Here is a 23172-nt window from a genome sequence, read left to right on the forward strand (position 1 = left end):
CGGGGAGGAGGTATCTGGCACCTCAGAGGCCACCCTCCACGGGGGTCCCGGCCGCCCCCCATCTGCGCCCGTCCTGGCAGAGCAGGAGCAGCCCCAGGAGGAGCTGGGGCAGGCGACGGTGGCAAGTCCCTCTGCCCAGGGCTGCAACCGCAGCCCCTCTGCTCCTGGCCGCGGCAGGGACCGCTCAACTGGAGGCCCTGGTGATGCCTGAAGAGGAGGGCCCCTGGCCCCCAGGGCTCTTCCCAACCCTGCAAGAGGCCGCCCCACTGGTGGCATTTCCAGGGCTGCAACAACTCTTTATTCAAGGAAAAGGAAATGAATTCCTATTCCACTGACACCATTGGACACCACTGGATTTTTCCTAGCACGTTAACCCAATATCAGGTGGTGCTGATTGAACAAGATGGTGTCACTTTAAAAATGTCTTCAGGTTTGTATCTTGACACTTTAATACCATTAGATGAGAAAGGAGAACTGGAGCATGACTGTCTAACAGGTATACTCTATCCAACCTGATTTAAAAAACATACCATTAATCAATCCAGAAATTGAAATTTTCACAGATGGAAGTAGCTTCATGGTGAAGGGAGAACGGAAAACTGGGTATGCCATGGTAACCCTACAAGAGGAGGTTGAATTACGAGCATTGCCACCTCACACCTCCTCCCAGAAAGCAGAAATCATTGCCTTAATTTGGGCCTTGGAATAATCCAAAGATAAAAGAGTCAACATCTATGTGGATTCTAAATATGTGTTTGGACTTATTCATGCCCTTGGAACAATTTGGAAAGAACAAGGATTGTTGATGGCTCAGGGTAGCCCTGTCAAGTATGGAAATGAAATAGTGAAGCTACTACAAGCGGTTCTGGAACCTAAAGAAGTAACAGTAATGCAGTGTAAAGCCCACCAGAAGAGTCAAGGAGATATTTTTATTGGGAACCAGCAGTCAGATATGGCAGCAAAAAGAATAGCATTAAAAGGACTGGTTGTTGGAGCCCTGATACCTGGAGAAAAATTAAACTTAGAGGTACCTAAGTATACAGAAAGGGGAGATAAATTAGCTGAAACTCTGAAGTGCTTGAAGAGTCCTGAGGAATGGTGGATACCATCAGCAAAACAAGCCTTAGTGCATGAAAGAATCATTGAACTTCTGCTTAAGAGATTACATCAGGAGACAAACGTGGGACCTGATGCATTAGCATTAGCAGGATAAAAGTATGCACTAGGACCAAGAGGTCCAAGGACCAATAGGACCAAGAATGCAGAGCCATGCAAATATAATTGTTAGGAAATGTCATATTTGTTGTGTTAATAATCTGAAGATTGAAAAAAAACAACCTTTGAGTGGAGTTATAAAGAGGGGTATTGCCCCAGGGGAGTACTGGCAAATAGATATTTCAGAGCTTCCCAAATGTAAACAGTACTAGTAGATCCCTCTTCTGGCTGGCCTGGAGCCTTTCCTTGTCATATCAATAAAGTAAAGGAGGTAGCTAGGGTAAGATTGAAAGAAATAAATCCTAGGTTTTGTATCCCAGAAGGCATATCATCGGATAATGGACCCCATTTCGTAGCAGAAATAGTGCAGGAAGCTTCTAAACATTTAAAAATTAAATGACACTTACATACCCCACAGAGACCACAATCTAGTGTAAAGATAGAAAGAATGACTCAAATCCTTAGGAGACAACTTGCTAAATTGTGTCAAGAAACACAATTTAAATGGGTGGATGTTTTACCCATTGCATTATTAAGAATCAGAATTACCCCTAGGATAAGGAAAAGAGTTAGTTCTTTTGAAATTGTGTGTGGGAAAAGCTACCCAATAAATTGTTTGGTTGTAAAGAAAGATCAGGTGTATGTTGAAGGGGAAAGCATGTACCAAAATTATCTGGTATCCCTGTTGCAGAGTTTATTTTCTTCGCAGAGGTACCTTAATCAACAAGGTCCACTCCTGCTGGAGGTACCAGCTCACTCTTTTCAACCTGGAGATCTAGTCTGTGTTCACACCTGGAAGGACAAAACACTGAAAGAAAGGTGGAAAGGACCCCTCACTGTCCTATTAACTGCTTATACAGCGGTAAAAGCAGAGGGGATAGACTCTTGGATTCACTATGCTAGAGTCAAAAAGACCCTGCCATGGGACCAGTGGACTGTGACACAAACAGAAGGACTCAAGATTCAGTTTACCAAATCTGATGAATGGATTGTACATGGGACTGTAGTGAATCATATGAACATTTAGAGTGTATTCAAGGATTATTACTGTTAGTTTTAGAAATTCTATTAGCTTTACCCAAAGTAATACTATTAGTTCAAAGGATGACTGATTTTTTTAATGCTCCTAATAGGTCACAGAGTGTGTATTCTGTATGAATCAAAGCCTAAAAAGACAGGTAAGTAAAATTTGACAAGAGGCTTAAATAAAGTGGCTGGATGCTTTACCCTCAGGTTTGCTACGAATATTCATCCAGCCCAGAAATAAAGAAAAGGTTAGTCCTTTTGAAATCATATATGGTAAACCTTATCAGGTGACAGAAACAGGAGTTAGTCCTGAAATTGTAGGGAAACATTACCTAAAAGAGTATGTTATCTCTCTAGGAAAGGTTCTGTCCTCTCTCCACAGGTATGCCACTGTGAGCACATCGCTGTCCCTGGACATGCTTGTGCATCCATACAAACGTGGAGACTGGGTGTATCTGAGGACATGGTCGGACAAACTGTTGAAGGGGAAGTGGAAAGGACCTTTCCAGATTTTGCTCACCACCTACACAGCTGTCAAGCTCGAAAAAGTCCTCCGCAGATACATCACAGCAGGATCAAGCCAGCCACATCACCAGACTGGACTGTCAAACAAGAAGGACCTTTACAGTAAGAATTAACTTGGGAATCATGAAGCTCTGGGTTATATTTCTCGTGGTGATATCAGGAAGTGCAGAAATTGATACACAAGGAGGGGTCAATGCAGACTTAGATGAAAACTTAATTCTAACTTTAGTACAAGGGTTTGGTAGAATGTGTAAGCTTGTCAGTGTTACAGTATGTATCCTGTTTCCTCACTCGGCTAGTTAGTCTATCCCACGGGGTATTATATCAGTAAATTAATCTTTATTAGAGGAATATGATAACATCACAGAAGCCTTTAAATGAGCTAGTGCTTCCTAATAATTAGATGGAAAAGGTAACTGTTAATAGAGAATAGGTCACATATTGAAAGATCCTCTTACAAATAACACCACAGGAATAACTATTGGATGTGTGGAAACTGGAAAATGTGTAAATAGTCAACTACTTAATCTGGGTTATACAAGTGGCATATCTGGATTAGGAGGGACATTTCTACAAGTCTGTATATATAATAGAACAGAAAATAACACAGTATCTAATGTGACCACCACTCCGGAATGTATTAACCTTAGGAAAAAACTCAAAACTTGGACCAGACTTTTGGAAGGGTATTGAAAATGTAATTGAGGCATGAAGCCAATTTATAATTGTCATGTCCTGCTCAGATGAGGGAGACAAGTGACTCAGATTCGCAAATCCCCAACAAAGCGGACAACGGTGAGACAAGTCTCAAAGTCCAAACATTTATTAACTACCCATAGTGTACTAATTGGACACATGACAATTGGCTAAGTATATAATGAGTTGTGGTGAGCAATACAGTATGCCTTGCATTGCTTAATGGTAGTGAAGAAAAAAGGGGATAAAGGAAAGGGGGGAGATAGAGGGAATAGGGGAACAGAGATCACCGGTCTGGGTTTCTGTGTTGATCCTGCCAGCGAGGGTTCCAGGAGGCATCTGTCTTCTTCGCTTCACTGCACTCTGTGGGGCCCCCCTCTCTTCCTCCCCCTTGATTTATATACACTTTCCTTGGGTCCGTCCCCTAGGTTGACCCACATACCTACATATCCCATGTACGGGGAGGGGTGAGGTGTTTCATGGGATGATGTAATTAGCATGATCATGTTAGCCTTCGTTAGCATATTGAGGGGTGTTAATGCATTTCTTGGATAATGAAGGAAAGGTCATTCACTGAACAGATGGCCCTTGAACACCATCCACACCATCCACCCCGTGACTATAGTTTCATCTTGCGAGTGTTTGAGACATTCTTTAGCTCGGAGGGCCTCAACTTTTATCTCTTTCTCAGGCTGTTTTTATCAGACTGTTTCTCACAGGCCTGGTTTTTCATCTCCCACAAGAGTAGCCCACAGCTCTCAACAGTGAGGACATGCTCCAGGCCGCACCAGCTGACCAGGGGTTCTGGAGAAAGTATGTGTATACCTCTATTTCAAAAATTTTCCTTCCTTTTTCTTTCTTTTTTTTTTTTCCCTGGGAAATGTGATCTAAATTGATAAGAGAATTAAAGATCATTGCAATAGTCAGTCTTCTGACTGACAAATCAAACCGCCTTTATTTAAGCTTCAAAACAAAACATTACCAGTCTGATGTTTCATTAGCAACTTTGTGGAAACGGTTAGTTCAATGGCTTACGCTTTTAACTATGTATGCAAATCAGTAGTCTTTAACAATCATAGCCTTAATTAGCTGTGAGTGTGCAATAACAAGGAGCTGATGCCACATCTTTGTGATTCAGTCTTTGTGGCTGAGGACGAGGTTGAGGTGATCACACTTGAATGATCCCCAACAAGAGACATCAAAAATACAGCTCTAACACTACTTACCTCTTCTCAAAAGGGAATCATCTGCTTCTGGTGGTGTTTGTCACCATCAGTTTGCCAACCATCTTTTTTGTGCAGCAGCATCCTCCATGTTAGGCAATATGTCCTGCCTATTTTCTGCCCTGTGCAGCTTGTTTTCTGTTCTTACAGATTCCATGACTGAATTCATGTTTAGTATTTCTCATAACACTTAAGTATTTGTCTAAGTACTAATTAAAACCTTTAAAAACCACTTTTTTTTTGCTCCTTTAATGATCACATTGCTCGCTTATATAAAATGCTTATATGGCATCATGGCATTATAAAAGTCCTTATACTGTTGTTGCTTACACTGTTTTAATATGGTTTTGGTTGGGTTTTTTTCTGTTGTTTTATTTTATGGCCAGCTCATATAGGTATAATATAGGTGTGGGTGTAGGTAAAGGTATGGATTAGTGCCCTTACAATTATTGAGCGCTATAGGCCTCAGGTTTCACTCCACATTCCTTTAGTACACTGCTCTGCATAAATAACAGGGAGTGCTCTGACATCATTTAGGCAGAACTGAAAATGATAAGAAATCAGCAAAGGAGAAAGGAGGAGCCAGCAGGCCCTGACATGTTTTCTTCTCAGTCCTTTAATTCTCAGTAATGTCAGTTCAAGATATTTATTGTCTACAAAATAGTGAGATCAAGTGAAAAAAAAGAGATTTAAAAGCTGAGGGGTGGGGGAGGAGAGGAAAGTCTTAATCCTTTTATCTACCTTCTATGCTGTTTGTATTTGCATCAAATATGAAGCTCTCCTCTGCATATCCTAACGCTGAACTTGCTTATTTATGAAAATGAAAGCAGAGATTCTACAGACACTCATATGACATCTTAAAGCCAGGATTTGAGAAAAACACCAATGTATTGTGAGACTAGTAATCAATGGTCAGCCTTACTGCTGTTCATTCAGTGGCATAAAATGTCAAAGGATGATAGACCATAGCAAAATGTAAATCTGCTATTTCACTTAACCACAGATCAGGGAAAATTTAGTCCTGTTTTAATAAGCACGAAACTTCAGCTAACTTTCGCTTACCATAAGCATTTCAAGACTACTAGCTCAAGTATGTTCTTTTCTTACATAAATCTACTTCTGTGCAGCCTGGTGCTCGTGCATCTTTCCACAGGCAGCGTAGCCTGCCATGAAATCACCTGTACTTACAACCACCTATCTCTCAGCCTCGTGTAAGAATCAGAGTAAGCCAAAAATAACTCAGGGAATCAAATACATACACGTACACACACACGCACGTGCACACACTTACACACACATATACATACATGCACACACTATAGGCTATGCAGTTGTACAGTAGTGGGCAACAGCCCTTTCTGTCTTCATTAGTTTTTTGTTCTGCTTTTAACTCTATGAGCTTTCTTTGCCAGCAGTGTACCTTCGCTAACTAACAAGGCATCTGCCTCCATTAGCAGCCACAGAAAGTTTGAAGTTTGCTTCCATTTGCTGGCTTTCTGCTGCCTGGGGATGTTTTCTGCAGAGTCTACGTTTACTGGCATATTCCTGCTGCTGCTGGGCCTGCTGACACGATAGTGTCTGATGACTTTTATCATGGAGAGACTGTGAAATTTTTTCTAGGGCCTTCATTTGGTCCTGTTGTATCTCCTCATTTTCCTTGGTGAGAAACTAAGCCTATCACTGTATAGCTACTTCTTTCCATCATTATATTATTGCCCCTTAAGTTGTCTCTTTCAGTTTCACATGAGTTTGTGTCACTTTATGGAGATTCCTCTCTGAATTAATCTGATTCTGGCTCCATAGCTCACTCTCCTTCTCTGTCCTGCATGATGGTATGACCATCCTACAAGCACAGTGTTTGGGCTCACAGCAGAGCTCTAAATCTAGAAATAAATACAGTCAACAGTGTATGCATTTTTATTCAAAATTATTGTGGTATATAACTTAATAATCTCCTCTTTGTCTGGTTCTCCAGACCTCTCTTAATATTTGCATCCTTTTCCCTTAATAAATTCACGTTACCATCCAAACCAATATTCCTTCACAAGTTATAACTCAGTAACTCATCTACCTTTCCTTTTCTTAGGTCTGGAAAGGGTATTAAATTGCTAATTACCTTCTATTGTACTATTGGAAAACATTTTCTTAAAATTGTCAATCATTTCACGGGAAGGGAGGAAGGTGATGATACAATTATAATCTCACCTTATTTTTTTATATCAAATCAGAATGATACCTATTTACTACTTTCAGGCATCCCATTTGCTCTAAAAAACTTCATCATGTTTCTTTTTTGAACTGCCTCTGCGCTTACCAAGACTATGGCCCCCAAATTACTCAGTGTTTACGTTTCCAGTTGCTTGCACAAATGACGAGGAATGTCCTTTAACAATGCTGGGGTACAAAGTTAACTTCCACAGTTCAGCTGAGAGGGCTTATTATTTCCTTTGCTTCCCATCTTCCTCCTCTTCTTCCACTCGGAAACATTTTCAGAACTTTTTATTTTTCTTCTTTTTTTCCCTTGGCTAGGGTATGACACTGTGTAAGGCTGAGTGGTAAATATGTACTTCACAGGAAACTTGTTCCTGATTTTACTACCACTTCATTGCAACTCCCATTTTACTTACACTTCGTTGTATCTCCCAAAACACTTAGCACAAGATGATGGGGTTTGTACCCTGCTTGATACAGACTATCAGCAAAATGGAGTATGTAGCTGGTCTGTTCCACCATTAGCAGAAAAAACTCGTCTATACTCATTGATCTTCATGGTACAAATCAGGTCTTCAGGGCTACCACCACTGAAGTGCAAACACCTATGAAACACAAATAAGCAGCCACCCAAAGGCTCAGCAACCCTTACATGACTGTTAGGAATCTGTGTCTTATTTTCTAATTCCATGTTGGATGTGTGTGTTTTCCTAATGTTTCCTAAACAGGAGAGACACTTTTCATTTCAGTTTTGAATTGAATCTGTCAAATATGCTTTGCCTAGCAAACAAGTGGGATTATACACACTATAAAATGCCAGCTGGCATAGTGGGGTTATCTTGTTTAACTGGGGGCCTTTCTCACAGGACCTCTCTTAAGCATGTTCTTGTCTCATTTGATGTGTCATGTGGCTACTTTACAGTGCCTTGGGCCTCAGAACACAGGAGGCTGGGCCATCCTTCACAAGTGCCTGTAGTATTTTCACTGCCCCAATTATTAAATGGCAGTCTTTATGCTTCCATAATTTATTAACTGCTTAATCTGTTCCGTTTTTATATAAATGCTTATTAGGAATCTCTACAGGCTGTACAAAATATTATGAGTCATAATTGCTCCAGGAAATCATGTGTCAGCAACTGCCCTAGGAAGTGACTTGTTTGAACTTTTAATTTAACAGGAAGGAGAATGAGCAATAGTACAATATAGAAAGTAGTTACAAGATTGCACGTCTTTATTTGCCTTCATGTATGTGGTTCTAGGTCCTGTGGGGGGGTGTTTAGTCACAGACATTGATGTATATTTCTAAGGCACATTCCAGTTCTGAAGAGCATGTTGTGTGGTTTGTTAGCTATGGGTTTGAGGGCTGAGGGATTATTTACCACTTGTAGCCCCATTACTGCAAGGGGTTGGAGTTTAAAACGGTTGCTGTCATTGGCAGGCCCAAAGATAGCACCGTATTCAAATGAGCATGCAGGCCATCAAATAGAGTGTGTGAACAGCGACTGTAACTTCATCCCTGAACTCATGAAAGAGCATAAACATATTCCGAAGAAGCTCAACAATGACAAAGCAGATAAAGATTAGGAACAGAGGAAAACATGAAGTTCTGACTGTTTAAGGTTCTGACTTTTTTCCCCTCGTGTTATCTGCAGTTAATCCAAATTTACTTTTCTATAGTTCCATGAAGAATACTGAAAACAGTGTATGTAGACAATATATATGCAAAAAAACCAAATCACTGAAATGCAATTGACTTTAAATGTATGAAAAAAAAAAGGTGCCACATTCTTTGGTGATGCTTGTGCATTAATGTTTCTCTTCTGCTTTCACTGTTGCTTTTATCAAAAAGAAACATCTTTTTAATCCTATGTGGGCAGACCTTGGTAGAGTTCACTGCTTTAAGTTACACTATAAGATGTAGTATTCAGGTCAAGTGGGTGGCACATGCAAACTAAAGATTTTGCTCCTTGCATAGCAGTTGGACTTGCCATTAAGTGTGTCCACATTCTCCTCATTCCCATCTCTTCCTCAGGTTTTCTGTGAATAAAACAAAGTAGTTGTCCTATTCTAGAGTACTTCCAAATCAATTGGAAAGGCACACTGATTTTATCATAGATATTGCATATTTGCACACTGCCACAAAGATTTTATTTTCTCCTTTTTATTTCCTTGTCCCCAACTGGTTCAGGCTGACTCCTTTATCTCTGGAAGTAACCATGATCTTAAGAATCTTTCTAACACTTTGGTCCATTTATGAAAATTCAGTTTTAAAAACTGCGACAGTCTGCATGTCCTAGCTGATAAGTATGCTTGTAATTCAGCTCTGCCATTATCTTCCTATAGGAGAAGGTTTGACCATGTTGTAGGGTTCATAAACTGATAACTCGTAACTGGCATCATAAACTGATCTTTATGATTACACTAATCAAAGAGACTTCTTTTTCTCCTTACTGTGACTTTAAGCACCTTTTGAAAATGAAGAGTATGGTTTGATTGCAGATGTGCTAATAAGTTTCCTGTTGAATATGATACTCTTTTTGGATGGATCTTTGTGACTTTCAGCAAAAAGATGAACTGGTAAAAAATGATTGATTGAAACTCTGCAGTGATTCATTTAATTTTCCCTGAACCATTAACAAGTATTTCTGATGTGCAGGTTACCAGATACAACATGTCAGCTTTTCTTCTAGGAACTAATAAATATTACTGCTTATGTTCAAACTTATCGATGCTTTATTTTCTAATATAAATTGGTTTTAAATCTGGAAAAATGATCAGTGTTAATAATGCATGTATCTCTTCTAAATTTACCCTTTTTTTTAGTGATCCTGTCAAGTTCTCATTCAGTAGCTTTTTTAATGGGATTGAGGATTGATTTAGAAAATTTAGAGTAATCTTATGTGTGATTTACATAATTTTCCTGTTAATTAGGGTACCATTTAGGAGCCTATAAAGAGAAAGTATGTCTGTGTATGTCAGTTCAGTAGTAGAATACTCTTGGACAGATACTGTGACTTAACTAAGTTTTACATGTACTCATACAGTGATATTGCAACAGACACCTTTGGGAAAAAATAAAGCAAAGTCTCTTCTTCTATCAATCTCTATTTAAATGTGAAGTAAAATTAACAGGGTAAGAATTCTAGCGATCACTTTCTAAAGCCTTGTTAAGGTGTTCTTAGAGTAACTGAGATAAAATTTGGGTTTACATTCCTAATTTTCACACATTCATTGTCAGTTTGGTTGACTCTCATGATCATTGAAAATAGCAGAGATGTGGACATGATACATTATAGACCTATTTGTGGATGTTGTAGGCCCAGATTCTCTGAGGCTTTTAGCTTTTTAAAGCTCCAGACAATGCTCCAAGGAGTTTAAATGACTTTCAGAAATGAAACCTTTCTCTTTTTCTTCTTGATGCTGGTACTGGTGTGCACGAGAGACCTTTAATAAGTGTATTCTACTATAATGCAACTCCAAGCTTAATCTCTCTAACCCTATTTACAGTGATGTGTTTCTTCTGCACTGTGCAATTTAATAATCTTAGTTCCTTATTATCTGCCCTTCTTTTTCTGTTTTAACTTACAAACACATGCACATATATCAGAAATGTCTTTTATCTACATTGTTTTTCTCTCTAATTGTTTCTTTTTGACATGTGAGGTCTCCTGTTTATTTTCTGGTATTTTGCTAGTTTCGTGTGTTTTATTCTAAGTGCTGCTACTTATGTTTTCTTAAGTATTTTTCTTAAATGTGTAAGTTTTATAGTGCAATACTCTCATTCACCTTCTTTCATGAAACCCTTCTTTAACATGCAGGGAGTCATAAGTAAACATCTGGGTCCTTTCTGGTTTGTCGAAGATTTGGGAAACTTAAGTCCCATTCACTGCTCAGCTACAAATGTCATTTATGGTGCTTGATAATTCACCTAAAATCCAGAGTTTAAATTAATGAAAAAGCAACTAGAGTTGCTTATTGATGTCACAGAAATTTGCAGAAGAAAAGATACACTGCAAATATTGAGAAATTCATTGCAAAGATAATGTGCATCTCTAAGTCATCCAGGCCAATGGATATCCATGACAAAGTCCCTTCTTTTCTGAAAAGCTTTTAATTTGTTTTGGCTATCCTTGGTGTGGCAGGAGTTCACATTTCCCTTGATTTGAGGAATTATCTTGGCAATTCTTCTTGAAGAAGTTACCTTTGGAGGTGGAAAAGGAGCTTTGCTGTCCCTGAGAACTGTGTCACGATCTCCTCCAGGTTTTCAGTGCTCACATGGCCTGACAAGAGGCTGTTATGCCCTCATGGAGCAAAAGGCACAACACAAACACAGATCCTGTACTTCCAAATGGACAGTAATTTTGGTGGGATATACTGTAGAAGTGAAGGAAACAAACCTTTTGAGAAGTAATGAGAAGAGCTAATGCAAAATTCTCTCAGAGTCTGCTCCTGCTTTCATGTCTGTAAAATAGGGAGAATTGTTGTTAAACAAGGATGAATTACTTTTTTTTTTTTCCCCCCCTGAATAAGAGGCACTGTACAAAAGCAAGTTCATTGTTATTTCATGGCTTATCAGAAAGTAAGAAACCATCTACCCTGTGATTCAAAGCAGAACAGGTTACAAAGTGCCAGTCTAGTTTAACATGTCTGTCAAGAATTTTTATTGAATGAGGCAAAGTTTTTGCCTGTTTTTAGAGTCATTATAGTTAAATATTTTTATGTATATAAATAGTTACAACATTTTACTTCAAATTTTAATTTTACAAACTTTCACTGCTAGGTAATTCTTCATTAATTACATCAGAGACCCTTTCAGAGGGCGAACAAAGGTAAGCATAGTAAAATTTGGCTGAACAGGCTCCTCCAAATATTGCTCAGAGAGGCTAAGCGTATCAGGGTGAAAACAGAAAATAAGATCATGTTTCGTTGTCTAATTAGGAATTACTCAGTTCTGCAGTCCTCTTTGTATGTACTGTTGTAAAAGATTTTTATGCTGTTTTCCCTCCCTCTCTCTCTGTTTAACACATTTGGTTAACAAGGTCTTTCTTCTAAGAATAACAACCACAGTCTCACAAAGGAGTAACAAATTGTTGCATTTTGTTCCCCAACAATTAAAAAATAGAACAATTAAATCCATAGAAATGTCTGTTGTAAAAGGCAAATAAAAATAACCTTAAAGATAAACTTAAGGGATGTATAGGTGCAGAGTTCTGCCAAAAATCCTAGGAAACAAAATCACATATTCTGTAACAAAATCAGGGATCTTTCTACAAAAGTCAGTGATCAGAAAAAAACAGGGTCCAGGAGAGATCACTATTACGATAATCTGCACAGAATTATAGGGTCTCAAGCTTCCTACAGTTTATGGGCAACAACATTCTTTGAACTATAACATTTCATTCAGAAATATTAAAAAAAAAAAAAAACAAAAAGAAAAGAAAAGAACCAACTCCAAAACACATTTGTAGGAGAGGAATGAAAATTATAAGGGATCTGGAAAATACAACCTATAAAGAGCAATGAAATGAGCAGAAGTTTTCAGTTTAGATAAGGTAGAGGTTGGAAAAAAGGGGCATAATACCAGTCATGACAGACGATTTCAAAAGGGAAGGGAGGCTAGTTTATGTGGGAGATGGGAGAAGAAAGTTTAAATTGCAGTAAGGGGCATTTAAACTAGACCTTAGGAGAAAAAAGTCTCCATGGTAAGAAGTGATGAAGTACTGAGATAAAAGGGTATATCATCTCCACCACAGGAAACACTCTCAGGTCCCACAGCCACCTGTCTGGAAAGACTGGGATATAGATCATCCTGCCCAGGGGCATGTGCACTGGACTGGATGAACTCTGGAAGTCCTTTCCCGTCCTCCTGTCACTAACCAGAATTAGATCACTATGTGCCCATCCAAGATTACTTACTGAGGGTGTACAGCAGCTATCTTCTCCCAGGCAAAGACTTCACAGGAATTTTGCACTGGCCAGGGCTGTCATTCTCTTTTCTTCACCAACCATGAAGAAGTCTCCATCAGTGCCATTCAAGTTTCACTTTTCAAAATGTGTCAGATGTACCAGCACTTAAACTCAAGGAACAAAAGCACCTTCATACCATGTTAGAGCCAGGATCTACCTATATTGTAAGGGAAAATATTAACCTGTGTATGCAGAAGAAAAATAATGAACAGCTATCTTGTCAATCCCTTGCAACGCTCGCAAAAAAACCCAAATCAAACCCTTCTGTAGTATTATGTTCAGGCTTTTTAGTCATTCAAGAACACTAGGCAGTGGCTTTTGGAAAAAAGACCCATATCAATTTAAAAAACATCTGCATGCTATTGTTGCCCCCTGCTGATACCTGACTATTAACAAAATTTAAATTCAGAGCTCAGAGCTATCACAGCCATGGGTATAATACTCTCTGATGTCTTCTAAAAGGTATAACAAAATGAGACTGATCAAGAAGTGGAACTGCCATTCTTTCAGAAAATAATGATTTATAGATATGGTGTTGAAGTGATTGATAGAATGCTTAATAGAGTATAATTGATAATTAATATGAATTATCAGAAAGTATCACTGTTTCAGTTCAATATAAAGTTGCACCTATCAGGACTTCTGTGAAATCTCATGACACCCAGGCACCCACACTCTGGTTATATCTTTTTCAACTTCTCTGGAAAACTAAAAGAACTTCTCCTTGTGTAACTTACCTGCTACAAAACTTGGAGATCTAAAAGCTCCGATAGCTCATGTTCAAGACTACCTTAACACTACCCAGGTTCTACTCCCATTTAATTTCTGAGATGATCAGATTCACACTCAATGAATAAATACTTATGTTATTATTGGAGTAACACAACACCTTGAGTTCTATGTTTAGATTTGTGGGTTAGAGTACTTGACGTAAATCCTTCAGAGATACTGTATGCTACAGTCTGGATAGATTAAACCCTTCAAATTTCCTCATTCAGCTTGATCAGGATGCTGTCATGAACGAAACATGATGCCCTGCAACACTCAAATCATATTGCAGTAAAATTAATTACTGACTTTAGTGGAGTGCAGCATTGCTCCTTGGAGTAGTTTCAGTGATTGTGTGATATTTTTTTTTTTCCTCATAGAAGTTAAAGAAATCACTGCACCTTGATTAGCACACAAGCAATTGAAAAACATTAGAAAGTAAAGGTGGGCTCCTGATAGGGCTTCATATGTATTACTGTTGGAAGAGAGTAAAACTTGCTGAAAAGGTGGAGTACTACTGGAAGGAGGAAGACACAACGAAATTTGAGTACAAACAGAAAACATACTACATTTAATCCACCTGAGCATTTTATATGAGCCAGAATGTAACTCCTTAGAGGTGATATCTAGTAAAATTTGAATGTTGATCTTTTGGATGATTTCGTATTATGTTTTCATTGATGACCAGTCACAACATGGTGAAGGTACTGGGAAATTTCTAAAGGACATAAAATTGGAAAGCATCGTTGGTGCATAGGAATATCTCTGTGCTCTACAGGTAGAAGTGAATGGTGATCAAGGCAACTGTGGTAAACAGAGTAAGAACAGGATGAAACTGTAGAGTGTAAAATATGAAGTCTGTGCAGCTGAGGTCCAGTGCAAAGAAATGATGTTCAGAGAATCTAGATGTGAAAATAATCAAGGAGGAAAGACATTGTGAGACATGGTCTCCAAAGTAATTTCTAGTTCAACATTGACTGGGAGTCTCAGAAGAGTAGGTGTGTAGAGAGATACTCTTAGCTTCAAGAAAGAGGGTCTGAAGGAGTGTCCTTCTGAGGCTCTATACAGAAGCGGGAGAGATGAACTTTAAAATATATTTGTAAAGAGGGGAGTAGTGCTCTACAAGATTTATGTTGCTAAGTTCAGGCATAGTACATGTGTAGCCTATAAAACTTGCCTGAGAATTTTTAGTTGAAAGGTAAGCTGCTCAAGGTTAATAAGCATGCCTCCAGGAATGGAAAATAATTTTATAACACTATGATTGTGCTCCTTCACTGCAAGAAGGCAAAAGTGACATCTCACAAGGCCTTTGTAACCGAGACCTTTACCCATTAAAAGCTCTGTATAACACTTTGCAAAACTTTTTGGAGTAATTCGATAGTAAATGTTTGTTTTCTTCAAAACTAAAGCTTCTTTGTCTGGGTATAAGACTACTTAAAAAGAATAATTTGAAAATGCTTACAATTGCTGGTTTTGGGATTGAACAGAGGCAGATGTGGCCATTTGGCCATACATTCCTTGAAATGGTTGTTAAATTTCCACCATAAAGTGATTATCTTACACACAATGAATTTCACAAGGTATACTTTTACTTGAAGACAGTATGGAGAGAAGTGGCAGGTCTCTGCTCTTCCTTCCCTTGGTTCTTTGCAAGAGTTCATGCAGTCCTGCTTGTCATTGTTGACTGATGCATATTTTAAAGAGAGAGAGGTTTTTTGTAAGTGTAGCTCATACTTGTTCAGAAGAATTGACCTGTAGCCCATAATTTTTGAGTTTGAGATTATTAATTTAAAAGGTATAGGTTTATATCAAGAAACTTGTTTCAGTTCCATTAATAACAACTTTCTTGTGACAGTGGTATTTATTTGTCTTTTTCTATTGATGATCTGTTGTTCAGGTAGTAGTCTCCAAGCACATGGCTGATGTGCTGCTTCTTCCACAGTAAAAAATTTACCATCATCTTTTCCCTGTTGTTTTTTGAACTGCTCCGTGTGTGGCCAAAATATAATATAGCTTAAATTATGAAGAAGTCAAAGGTAGCAAAGGTCTGCCCTTCAATTTCAACTTCTGTGGTTATAAATTGGTAGACCAAATCAGGAAAAAACCTGGTGCAGTATATAAAGATTTCTAAGCTGTTCTCAAGTTTCCTAAAGTTTGTCGAAGTAGAGTAATTATGTTCTGTGTACTTGGTATTTAACTGGTCTCGGTCTGTGCGCAGGTATTGAATAGAGGACCTTAGCAATTTCAGCTGCTTAAAACTCTTTGAGCAATCCTCACCCTGCAATAGAGGAAGATTTGCAAGCAGCTGCTGCTGAATATAATATGTCCCAGTTGATAAAATGAAGATATACTGATGAATAAAAAAATACAATATGGTGAATAAAATGTGGCATTGAATAAAATATAGTGGATAAAATACAAGTTCAACAGTCCTTTTCTTTTTATTGGAACCAAAAATCAGTCTTCAGCCTCTTTGTGATATTCACTATTGTGTTTTGTACTTAGAACATTTGCTTGAAAATAGTGAGAATGGTTTTGGTTTGATCCTGCTTTTGGGGTTTTTTTGTTGTTTTTGGTGGGGTTTTTTTGTGGGTTTTTTGTTTGTTTTTTTGTTTGTTTGGTTTTTTTTGTTTGTTTTTTGTTTTTGTTTTGTTTGGTTCTTTTTTTTTAGGTTTTTTTTTTTTTTTTTTTTAATATTAATCTTTCCTGTGTTTTTCCCAAATAAACCTCAGGGGACATAAAGTATTCATCCTCAGACACTTAAAAGAACACCATGAGCAGATGTTGAAGTTGAATACATCTCAATTCACAAAACATCAGACTTCTGAACTCCATTGTCACCTGTGTGGTTTCAGTGTTGTAGTAGCTCCTGCCCCCCCTCAGCCAGTAATGCTGAGCATCCTTAACTGGAGCTTTGAAGACTGTCCTCCACCCCAATGTGGTATGTAAAGCCTTGAGGCTTTAGTCAGTTTTCTGGATAGACTGGACTTGGATACACTCAGGTCTGAACTCAGTTAAGCTGAAATAGTCCCATTTCTGATGTTACTGCTAGTTTTGTGTCTTCCTATCTTTTAATGAAAGGAAATGCTACTAATGCCATTTCCATATGCTGGTAGATGTCGTTAAAAATCATTTCAGGGAAGGTAAACTAAAGAAGTGATGAAGTCAGTTCATATCCAGCTGGATCCTAAAGATGGTGATAACTGGTCCTGCTAAGAACACAGTGTTTATGTGAAAGGAGTAGGGAACTTCTTTTTTCAAAACGGGTGTATAACTCCTAAGCCAAGACATTAAGCATCGTGGTTTGTATTTAGGATTTTAGCCCTTTTGCAGATTCAACCTGAGGACTTCTCCTTTTTTGGCTTTTGTTTCTGCTAGGGAAAACTACAGTCCCTTTGGCACTTCCAGTTGTTTAAATTTGGTATATCCAAATTAGTATTTTGAGATGAATGGTAGAAACCTGTGAGTACTTGTGGAAGCATTTCAGTATACCCAACATTTTGAGCAGAAGCAGTTGTGCCTTCCAACCTGCAAACTCTGTACTCCAACAGCTCTCCTCAGTGTGTAAAGCCCCAGCGCAGCTCTAAGTTTTCATTATCCAAGACTAAACAACTCCAATTATTGAATCTTGCCCCATCTACCAAGTTACAACATCTTCAACTGGCTGCTCGTGACTTGGATAGGCACACACTTTGCTGGGTAAAAAACTGGCTGGATGGCCGGGCCCAAAGAGTTGTGGTGAACGGAGTTAAATCCGGTTGGCGGCCGGTCATGAGTGGTGTCCCCCAGGGCTCGGTTTTGGGGCCACTCCTGTTTAACATCTTTATTGATGATCTAGATGAGGGGATCGAGTACACCCTCAGTAAGTTTGCAGATGACACCAAGTTGGGTGGGAGTGTTGATCTGCTCGAGGGTAGGGAGGCTCTGCAGAGAGATCTGAACAGGCTGGAGCGATGGGCTGAGGCCAACTGGATGAGCTTCAATAAGGCCAAATGTCGGGTTCTGCACTTGGGCCACAACAACCCTCAGCAGCGCTACAGGCTTGGGGAGGAGTGGCTGGAGAGCTGCCAGTCAGAGAGGGACCTGGGGGTGTTGATTGACAGATGGCTGAACATGAGCCAGCAGTGTGCCCAGGTGGCCAAGAAGTCCAATGGCATCCTGGTTTGCATCAGAACTAGTGTGTCCAGCAGGGACAGGGAAGGGATCTTGCCCCTGTACTCGGCACTGGTGAGGCCGCACCTCGAATACTGTGTTCAGTTTTGGGCCCCTCACTACAAAAAGGACATTGAATGACTCGAGCGTGTCCAGAGAAGGGCAACGAAGCTGGTGAAGGGTCTGGAGCACAGGTCTTATGAGGAGCAGCTGAGGAAACTGGGGTTGTTTAGTCTGGAGAAGAGGAGGCTGAGGGGAGACCTCATCGCCCTCTACAACTACCTGAAAGGAGGTTGCAGAGAGCTGGGGATGAGTCTCTTTAACGAAGTAACAAGTGATAGACAAGAGGGAATGGCCTCAAGTTGAGCCAGAGAAGGTTTAGACTAGATATTAGGAGGCATTTCTTTCCAGAAGGGGTTGTTGGGCGTTGGAATGGACTGCCCAGGGCAGTGGTGGAGTCCCCATCCCTGGAGGTGTTTAAGAGTCGGGTTGACATAGCGCTGAGGGATCTGGTGGAATTGAGAACGGTCAGTATTAGGTTAATGGTTGGACTGGATGATCTTCCAGGTCGTTTCCAACCTAGATGATTCTGTGATTCTGAGACAGTCAATGTAGAACAATATTCAAACTATGTTTAATAGGTATAACAAATGAATTAAACAGGAAAATCTCAAAAGATGGAGACATAGTGCTGAATTATGACCTGGTTAAAAAGGCTGTCATCCTGGCAAAGTAGAACAATCTGATACTACCATATTGCCTGATCTTGGGCTATTGGTAAATGCATTATTTAATAATAAATGCATTATTATTCCCTGTCAGGGAATTACCAGCAAAGAAACTGGAAACTCAGAGTTTGTATTTGTAGAGTAATTATTTCCTGCATTACTTGATTAGGAAATCACAGGCATGAGATGACTCTAATTCTGTTATTATATCAAGGAATAACAAAGAAAATCCACGGAGATTTCTTTTTTCTCCCCCGATGACTAGTTTTTTAGGTGAACTGAAAGCACATTTTTGGTTGATGCATACCACCTCTTCCACCTGAAAAAAAGATTCACAGGCTAAAATTTAAAATAGACTTTAACTTTCCCTTGAACTGATAGCTTATTAATTGGAAACTTCATCTGTCTTTTCAGAAAGAGCACAATGACACTTTGTCTTTGTGTAAATGTGTTTTGAGGCAAAGTTTGCATTTCTTTTTGAAAATATATTTGCTGGAATATATTTCCCCCATGCAAATAGGAGATCACTCTCCATTGTTGTGTATATTACGATTCACGAAGAGACAAAAGAACATAACCACAACTGTGGAGGATGTTACCAGGGTCCTCCCAGCCCTTGCAGCTAGCCAGGTGATGTGGCAGCCTAGGAGAACTGTCATGCAATAAAGAGTTGGCATGGCATGTGCCCAGCTCCTAGCCAAGGTGGTATATGTGATGACACAGCTTGTTCCTTGGGTGATGCCTGTTACAAAGCTGCAGCTAGGTCCCCCTTTTTGCTGTCGTTTTAAGTTGCTAGCTGCTACCAACCTGTTAGACTACATGTTCATGCAACAAACTTAAAGCACAGACATCTCACAATAAGGATTCAGCTGAAATACTTTTTTCAGAATGCAGTTAAACAATCTAGGGTATTCTAATAGATGAAAGTAAATTTTACAAGCTTTGTGAGAGAAGTGGGAAAGAAATCCAGAAACAGTAACTTCTATTTCCTCAATCCTGCCTTTCACATTTCTTTGAGAAAAATGCTGCATTTTGTAAGAACCTTACAAAGGAATTGAGGTGCAATGTGACCACATGGTGAAGATGCATATCTCCTTTCTGAATGCGGGACATGCTTATAGGACAGCAATCTTTATTTTTCAGAAGAAATTGAATCATCTCCCTGTTTGTTTAAACCTAACAGAATGTTTAGTATACTTTGCTTTCTCAATTTGTATTTCCAGATAATCATGGATACTTTTATAAGAGAAGCTCACTGTAAGGTTCTTTCCCTAAAATGTTCTGGTTTTATTGATGGCAATGAAAGAAAAGTCCAGAGATGTTCTGGACTCACTGACTATGGAAAATTAAGACCTCAGATGTGCATTATTCTTTAACTCAGACAACTCTTTAGTTGCTGTTACTTCTCTACCTTCTCTTCATTATAATTTTGGCCAGGAAACATATCTCCAAATGCATCGATGAATGGGGAGGATGTTGCCAAACACGTGCCCATGTATTTTCAGCCTTTATTTTCTGCACTTCCTTTTTTCTAAATAGGAATATTACTGTGGTGTTGTTGCTGTTGTTTCCACATATTGTCACAAGGATCTGGGCACACTTGCCTAAAATCTTCAACATCTGCAAGTTTCACGTATATGTCATTTCATCTTAAAGATTTGTTCTGCTTCCAAATTTCCTATTAACTGCCTTTGTGAGAATTTTGGAGACTAAACTCCTGTAGCAAATAATTGTGTTATTGCTAAACCACCGAGCACCAAGGCTTGCTCAACCGTAAAATACCAAGCAATGTCCCTCCTGAGTGTATGATTATTGACCTATTGCACACTGGGTGATGAATCTGCTTTTCAGACAACACTGGGATGAGATCTGTTAACAGCCCCATTCTGCAGATGTGTGTCTGTGTGTGTTCTCACAGCTCCTGTGGAAGTAGCTGGGCTCCTCTGAATCCCAAGGAACGGCCAGAGGAGGCAGGAGTCTGAGTGACTGAGCAGTGTTGCAAACGCTGTCTTCTGGGAGAGAAACAATCGGGCATCTACCGAGGAGCCCGCTGCCCTGATTCCTACTGCCATGGAACGTGCCAGCTGCTGAAACCAGCAGCAGAAAGGTCAGAGCTCTCTGCACTCTCTTGAGAAAGTTCTGCACGATGACAGTGTCACAAATCCGCAGGCCATGTGTGCAGGGAAAAGGGCTGTGACACTCGCTCCTCCAGCAGCTAGCAGGTCAGATGCGAGTGCTGCAGCACTGCTGCTGTCAGCAGCTGTTGAGCATGAGCAGCGTGAGAAACAGGGGAGCTCGGGGGGTTATTCAGCCCGTTCCTTGGCAGGTCACTCCCTTCCACAGCGGGCTTCTTCACTGCCTCCAGAGACGCCCGAAACTGAGCCCTGCGCAGACACACGCGAACACCCCGGCACAGGAACAGACACCTCCCGCAGGACAAACATCTCCCCACCTTGGAGAGGTTCCTGCTGTGTCACCCTCTGTGGGGTGCAGAGACAAGTGCTGGAGGGGGCAAGGTTACAGTTCGCCCCGACCCTTGGATTGCCCAGTCGGGTCCCCATCGGACATGCGGCAAAACCACCTTCCCCTCCTGCCCGCTCTGCCCTCGGCATCTGCTGCGTGGTGGGTGGGTGGCTGCAGCAGGATTTTCTGTGGGAGGAGGCACCGAGCACATGGCCCTGGGGCTCTGGGGACCCATGGCCGTGTCCCCCAGCAGGCGGAGGTCACCACGGTGGGACACGGGGGAGAGGGAAAGGGGGCAGGAGAGGGGGGAGAAAGCAACACCCAGAGACGGGGTCAGAGAAATAGCAATTTATTTATTGATTCAATAAAGACTTGCTGCAGCCCTGTTAGTGCTGCCCTCGCGGCAGCCTCTTGCAGGGCTATGGAGAGTCTTGGAGGCTGGAAGCTCTCCTCTTCGGGGGGCGCCGGGACCCCCCAGTTGAGCAGTCCCTGCCGCAGCTGGGATCAGAGTGGCTGCGCCTGCAGCCCCGGGCAGAGGGGCCTGCCACCGCCGCCTGCCCCGGCTCCTCCTGGGGCTGCTCCTGCTCCTCTGGGATGGGCACAGATCGGGGGCGGCCAGGACCCCCATGGAAGGCGGCCGCCGAGCTGCTGGCTTCCTCCTCCCCGTTGGAGCTTTCAGGGCTGGTGGAGGAGGGCCGGTGGGAGGTGGGAGTCCCGCTCTGGGAGCTGGTGGGGCTGGTAGAGCTGGAGCTGGTGGGGCTGGAACTGGTGGAGCTGGAGCTGGTGGAGCTGGAACCAGCCGCAGACCTGTTATCCTCCTCCTGCACCACATAGGAAAGCAGCAGCCTCCAGGCATCCTGGCTGCACTGGTCCGCAATGATATTGATGATGCCATGGACCAGAGGTGCTGCACGTTCCCCAAGGTCAGGCTGCAGCACCTGGACCAAGGCCTCCACAACTGGGCCGCTGACACACAGGGTGTGCAGGATGCTGGCCTCTGCATGACATGCCTGCCACCAGCGGGGCCCACATATTGACCGCAGCTCCTGACGCAGCCAGGGCAGCAAGGGATTGACGAGATGACCTTCTGTTTGGAAAAGTTCTGCCCAGACCTCAGGCAGGATGCCACCCACTGCTTCTGCCTCTGGCCCTGCACTGTCCTGCTCATGTGGGGACAGTGTCCCCTGTGGAGATGGTGGAAGGGACACCTCAGGGTCGTGGGGGATGTTTTCGGCCGGGTGGCTGGGAGTTGTGCCTGCCTGGCTGCTGGCGTTTGGTGACTCTTCTGGGTGCATGATGAAACACCCTATAGAGTAATTTTCTCCTTGTACAGGAACCTGGACAAGCATTACTAGTCCTCTGCATTCTGGGCACTCTTCATTAAGATCTAACCATCGCACGATGCAGAACAGGCAGAACTGGTGGTGACATGGCATCGCATAAGCAACATCACATGGGGCATTACCGCAGATGGGGCAGATCTGCTCTGTCTCCATGGCCATGTTCACGTGCTGTAGCAGGTTGGGGAGAGCTGAGGATGAGGAGCTGCTCCCACTTGCTGGCGCTGGAGCCTCCAAAGGGCGTCACGTCCTGCAAAATTGAGAAAGGCCCCGGTCACTTGCTGTCCCAGCGAGGAAGAAATGCCCAGCCCCCTCTAGCTCCCTGAGCCCCTTCGCTCACCGCACGGCCACCCTGAGGTGATGCTTCCCCGCACAGCTCACCTCCACTGCCACAAGCGCGCCTGGCTGTGACCAGCTGCCTGATCCAGGCAGGGCCGGGGAAACCCAGGGGATGGCTCCGGGGAAGGCACCGAGGGCTGCCACCTCCCAGCACCGGGAGCAGCCTCGCTCGACCCTCCAGACCTCGCAGGCACGCTCGGCAGGAGTCCAGGCACGAGCCAGACTGGGCCGGGCTCTGCCGGCGCCCGAATATAAGCAGTGAGGGACGTGACGTCACAGTCCCATCGCTTGCTGACATCACAGCCCACCGCGCAGTGATGTCACAATGGGACATCTGCCCCCGCATCACTCACGCCTCCGCACACACCTCTGGGGCTACCACAACCCCACTTCCCACTCCCTCTCCTCACCAGTGTCTTCTGCTCACCGTCAGTGTTTCATGCCAGTCACCAAGGCCTTGTCTGTGTCTTCAGCCCCCTCAGATGCCCCTGTTACTGCTCCAGTCCAGCTTCCTACCAA

This window comes from Strix uralensis, chromosome Z, assembly GCF_047716275.1.
Source record: "Strix uralensis isolate ZFMK-TIS-50842 chromosome Z, bStrUra1, whole genome shotgun sequence".
In the NCBI taxonomy this organism is placed as follows: Eukaryota; Metazoa; Chordata; class Aves; order Strigiformes; family Strigidae; genus Strix; species Strix uralensis.